The sequence below is a fragment of the Ursus americanus genome, chromosome 18, assembly GCF_024610735.1.
Source record: "Ursus americanus isolate L20-20 chromosome 18, mUrsAme1.1.p, whole genome shotgun sequence".
NCBI lineage: Eukaryota > Metazoa > Chordata > Mammalia > Carnivora > Ursidae > Ursus > Ursus americanus.
In genome coordinates, this window is record NC_142144.1 from 43,004,502 (window position 1) to 43,010,501 (window position 6,000).

The window sequence follows — 6,000 nt, forward strand, 5'->3', positions numbered from 1 at the left end:
CATCAAACAATGCAGGTTAGAGAGAATACAAATATCAATAAGACACAGAAACCCCTTATGAGTCTTCTGTAAAGACTGAGAAATAGATATATAAATATTATGCAAATATTCATCCAAATCTACAGACAGATACAAAGGAGCTAAATGATCCCTTAGCTGGGGAGACTGAGGGACTGAGTGATCAATAAAGTTTTATTCATGAACTTCAAAGCTATGGATATCTTGCAGAGGATCAGATGTCAAAGAAAAGCTGCCAGTGCTAGTAAAATGATAGTTCAAAAAGACAGACTGTTGGAAATTCTAGATATGACAATTTAAACATACACATCTCAATATTCCTGCTGCAGGCTCCAATAGAAATGAATATTGGAATATAAAAACAGCTATATATAGGAGAAGAAGGAAAAGACAAATGTAAAAGCTGGTGCAGTCATTTCTCACATTCTTGATGGCTGCGGTTGGAATTGGGTTCTTTGATTGCTGAGTAAGAAAGACAGAATCATATGACAGCTGGGGTTGAAAGAGGAAAAACAATGTCCTTTTTAAGTAAATTACTGTGATAAACATTTTGGTTATGAAAAGCAAATTAGGCCTGGTTCTGTAATGAAAAGATGAAAACAAAGGGAGCTGTTACATGAATGTTGTACCTAGATGGAGGTACTGTGGTATCCTAAAGACGGTTTCTGGAGAGGGTTTCATTGTTAGGAATTCTGGAACATGAAGGGGGAGGTTTTTCTGTGGAGATGCTCACAACTTTGTTTCTCTCTACATCAGACTTCCAAAGAATGGAATTGGTAATGTACCTCTTCATTACCAGGTCTTCCAATGAAATGACAATATGTTAAGGAGACACCAAAGCACACAGCATATGATCAACTAACTGCCTGAGGTCAAATCCACCTTTGATGTGGTCTCAATGTGTGGGGTTTCCAAAAATCTCTGAACCCTCTGTATGTAAGTGTCCTCATCTAACAAAAATGGAGAATAATTTCCATTATCCAGTTTATAGAGTTATTGAGATAATTGAACAGCTGTATAATATATTTAGAAAGTTGACTATTATTTTTGCAAATAAAAAATAACATGAAAAATCCACTCAGGCTATTTAGAGCCAAATAGCTTTTTCCTCTTATTCAATGACAATCAATAGAATAAAACATTAATATGGAATTAATAAATGATTCTGCAATAAGAAGGTGACCACAACGCAAGAACCAAATGAAAAATGTATATTTGAGTAAAAACTGATATGGAAAGCTGAAATAAATTTTAGACGTTATGTTTAGTACTCGCAATGAAATTTAAAATTGGAAAAATAACTTGCGATAACAAATAAGAAAGACAGAATGATATGGCAACTGGATCAGTGAATGAAGTTAAATTCAAAGGACAAGTGTAAGGGAATAAGAGCAGAATAGTAATAAAAATCCCTTTTGGACAAGTACAACAGAAATGGTGGTATAGGGAATAGGCTTGAGAGCTTAAGCAGAAACCACAAGAACTAGAAGAAAATGAAGTTGAATAATTCTATCCTGGACTGTGGGTGTTTTTCTAAGATGAATAGCAAAGGCAAGAACTTTATAGGAAAACAATGACAGGGTTAGTTAGATAACACTGAGAAGTGTATTTTACGAAATCAAGAAGCTTAAAAGGCAAATAAACTGGAAAAAAATGATCCCATCCTGTATGAGGCTGAGATTTCTTGGCATGCTCCTAAACATCTCTAGGCAAATTCAGTAATGCCAATCAAGTTACAGTCAAGTTATTGTTGGTTCACACTATTCATGTGTGGGTCAGATGAAAAGATCCAGTGTTCGTCAGGTGTGTTAGTCTCCTAGGACTGCTGTAACAAGTGGTCACATATGTGGTAGCTTATAAACAACAGAAATTTGTTCCCATACGGTTCTGAAAGCCGGAAGTCTAAGATGAAGGTATTTGCAAGGCCACACAGCCTCCGAAAGCTTGAGAGGAGAATTCTTTGAGTTAGTCAGCTCCCAGCTCCTCATTCTTGGCTTGTGACTGCTCACCTCCATTCTCCTACTCTCTTTCTTCATATGCCCTTCTTCTCTTTCTCCCTGTGAGTTTCTCCTGTCAGTAGATTTAGATCGTCTCATCTAGAGATCCTTCATTGCATCTGCCAAGACTTTTTTTGAAATGAGGTCACATTCACAGGTTGCTGGGATGTGGATATATATTTTTGGCAGCTACCATTCAACTCACTATACCAGAGCTGTTATTTATTCAATGAGAGGATTATTTTTCCTTTATGATAGATTATTCTAGTCAAAGGAACATGTGTTTTTTAATCCCAAGCTTAGAGTATCCTACTTCTGTTCTTTCTTCTCTAACTAAATTATTTCCAGAATGCATGTGTGTGTGTGTGTTTGTACATGTGTGTGTGTGTATGTTTAGGGGAGGGAGTGGATACTGTCAGTTTTAACTACTGTATTTTAAAATTCACTATTAGTTCCAGGAAAGGAGAGTTGCCTACTTTTTGGCTCTGACATTTATATAACTCTGTGAGTCTCATTGTGCACTGGCATTTTTAATAAATCAGAACGGGATCACTTCATTTATAGCAGAAAATTTAACATAATACTGTATTGGCCAGAAAGTTTGTTTATGAATTTTCTCTCCAAAATATACATATTTTAATGTTTAAAATCTCTTTCCTGCTCTGTGGATCACATTGTACGTATCTGATATCATACTTATATTTGATAAGTGGGCCCTGTTGTCAAAAAAACAATAAAAACTGACCTCAGCTGTGCCAGAAATATAGTAAATATTCAGTTAATAGTTACTGAATGAATGACGAATGAATGACTGAGTGCTTTATTACAGGTTTGCATAAATATCGGAGCAAGTTCAGAGCTCCCCAAAATCGCCAAATTTTCCACTCACAGAGGAGAACTGAAGCAGATTCTGGCATAGACCTTAAAGAGCTTGAAAATTCTTAATGTGATTATGATTGTAATGAAGAAAAATGTTAGTGGCAGGTCAGACCAACACTGTTGCAAGAAACCTATGGAGAGCTACTCAATCATTTCAGAAAGTTGTAGGGTCTGCCATGCTGGTACTACCCTCAGGGACTGCAAGCACATTTTCCTCCTACAAACCCTCTCAAAGTCTATATCGCTACCCCTTCTACCTATAATGGTCATAAGTCACAAACACGCAGAAAGTTTATTTGATCATGTTGCTCCTGGAAAGAAGCCCCTTTTATATGGAAAAAGGAAATAAGCAAAGACAAATTAAAAAATTTATTGAAGACCACACAGCATGCCTGCCACTGAATTAGGACTCAAAACTGTGTCTTTTAGTTTCCTGATAATTTCTATGGAAAATACTCATGAAATTAAGTACGTATGTGGTATGAAATTGTGCTTAATGTTAACTGCTGATTTGTTGAAAATTCCCTTTTTCTCATAATGTACAGAATTGGTAATGTACAGTCAGACCACAAAATATATTACAGCCAGCAATTCATTAAGTGATGTAGCAGATTCAAGGAAAGAACATGTTAAAGTTTATGAAAAACTGAAGTCCAAGAAGATGCAGCATCTAAATTCTGACAGTGCTCAAATGTTTCGGTGTCTTATTAATCTGCTCAGTCTACACTGTCTTTGAGAATGCAGAAAAAAAAGAAAAAAAATATATATACATATATATGTATATATATACATATATATATTATATATATATATACATATATACATATATATGTATATATATATGATTGATCGTGCTGCAGGATATGTGCTTTTTGCATTTCCGTTAACTATAAAACAAGCACCATTTTAATTAAGCTGCTTCCAAGCAATTCAGGTGCTCTATAAAAATATAATGAAGCAATTAAGATGTGTTACAAGTGACTGAGATATCCTTTCCATTTGAAAATGTGAAAGTGGAAGCCGAGTCTTTTTTTTTTTTTTTTAAGTTTTACCCCACCCTCAAAGCAGGGAGGCCATTTAATCTCAAGAAAAAGAATACTGAATTTAAGTGAAATATAGGTTGATTTAATATATATAATTAACTTTTCCTAAATTTAGCACAGAACCAAATACAAAGGAATTATTTTTACTATTATTTGAGGTTTGAAGATATGTAGGTGTTGCAAATCTCATTAGGGCTATAAAAACTACCCTCGTATTATTCTCAAGGAAATATTAATTGTGCAACCTAAATAAAGCAGCACGACTTTTTCTAAATCATATGTAAGAGTGAAATTGAGACAATGATTAGAAATTATATTTGCTTGAATATTCAAAATTTTGAGAGACACAGGACAGTTAGGCTCTTTCTTATCTGGTATATTAATTTACTTTGGATGCATCAGTATGACCTATATGTAGACTGATGTACTCTTTGCTTCCATTAGAACAAATGATTTTCTTGTTTCTAAAATGAGATGGTCAGATATTAGATTCTGTTTTTCATCCAGCAAGTTATCATACTATGGATAATGTGAGGTCCTAAAGATATAAAACGATCATTATACACATACAGAGCTTAATATTGTAGTGTGCCAGAACTACCAAAAATAATTTAAAAAGTGAAACAAGAAAATAATATAGTCACACACTGTGGTAAATTATTAAAAGGTGACCTAAATCTCAATGCCAGCTCTAGGAGGCTGGTCAGACTAGGTCCCTCTGAGGAGCTGATATTATGTAGTCCTAGAGGAAATATCTTTGTAGAAAGCCTTGGAGGAAGGGCAGGAAAAGTTGATATTTGGGACGATGGTCTAGAAGGGAACCAATAAACAAATGCATAAAGTACAGATGATAATCTCTAAGAAGTACAGAGAGAGTCTATAATTCTCTTCTGTATCCTTTTCTATGAACATAATCTTAACTTCATTTTCAAAATTTCACTATTATAAAATTTATCGGTGTACCTAGCCTCCATGTCTTATGCTGCAGGTTTAGGCTATTTCCATCTCAAAGGAAATAGATAATTGTATGTGATTTTCATAGTAGGCCATTTTTATTACAAGTTAGAGAAAATGTCAACTGAAACAAATACTGGGAGTGATATAAAGCCAGGAATTAGCAGCGCTATCACCAGTACAACAGACATCACCCTGCAAGTGAGCATATAGAAATTGGAGAGTCTAAATTAATTGTGTAGTATTTCAGAGGTAGCTTGTGGTAGTATCGGAATAAAAAATCCCAAGGTAATATGACTGTAGATCTTAGATAGGAAGATAGGTAGGTAGGTAGTTAGGTAGGTAGATAGACACACGATTTAGTGGTTATATGGTCTTTTCTCATTCTTGTTATTTTTTTTTTATCAGTGTCCCAACATGAATGATAGTACTAAAAAACTAGTTTGAGCTGTTAATCGCTCTTGTTCTATAATGCTTTATTTATAATTAATGTGCTAATTCTTTGGTTTATTCCCTAGGGCATTTTCATCAGGGATGCAATTTTATAAAGCAACTGAATAACTAAATAAATGTTACAGCCGCCTTCCAGCTAGCAGACTGGTCCAGATGGAATTGAATATCATGTTCCTGAACTTCTATCTGCCCAATGGCAAGAACCTGAGCAAAAGCCAAATGAAGATTTTAGTAATTCCATTTCAAGAATTCTCTGAAGGACCATTAACTGCAAATACATCAAGGGCAGGGTAACTGCCAGTGGAAAGTGACAAAGTGGGTACTCTCCTGGAAAGGTAAAATGCTTGAACTCGTAAGACCTGAGCTTCCAGGCCCGGATTGAGGCAAGTACAGCAGAATGAACTGTTGAAGGGGCCACGGTGAATTGTGGAGGATGCTAATACTCTATTTATCAAATTTACTCCTGTGAGTGTTCTCCTCCTACTGTGATAATTTTTAGAGAATGAGAGGGGCCAAGGAAAGAGGAAAAACTGTTGGGGGTGGGGAGGGAAGGAGGAGAGAGGGAAGGAGGGAGGGAAACAAGTAGAAGCTGTGAGAATAACTGGCAAGAAGACTAATATTATGCTGTCCTGCCTTATTAGTACTGTGAGACACCT

At 35.4% G+C, this 6,000-nt stretch overlaps 1 long non-coding RNA gene across 2 annotated transcripts in view; it reads left to right on the forward strand.

Annotated features, from left to right (window-relative positions):
- The window catches only part of LOC123781326 (uncharacterized), a 1,008,785-nt gene extending 1,003,058 nt beyond the window's left edge, over window positions 1–5,727 (forward strand). For both annotated transcript variants that reach the window (XR_015727453.1, XR_015727461.1), the window contains one exon: window positions 5,410–5,727. This is a non-coding gene — a long non-coding RNA (uncharacterized LOC123781326). The remainder of the gene's footprint in view (window positions 1–5,409) is intronic.
- Window positions 5,728–6,000: the final 273 nt, after the last annotated feature.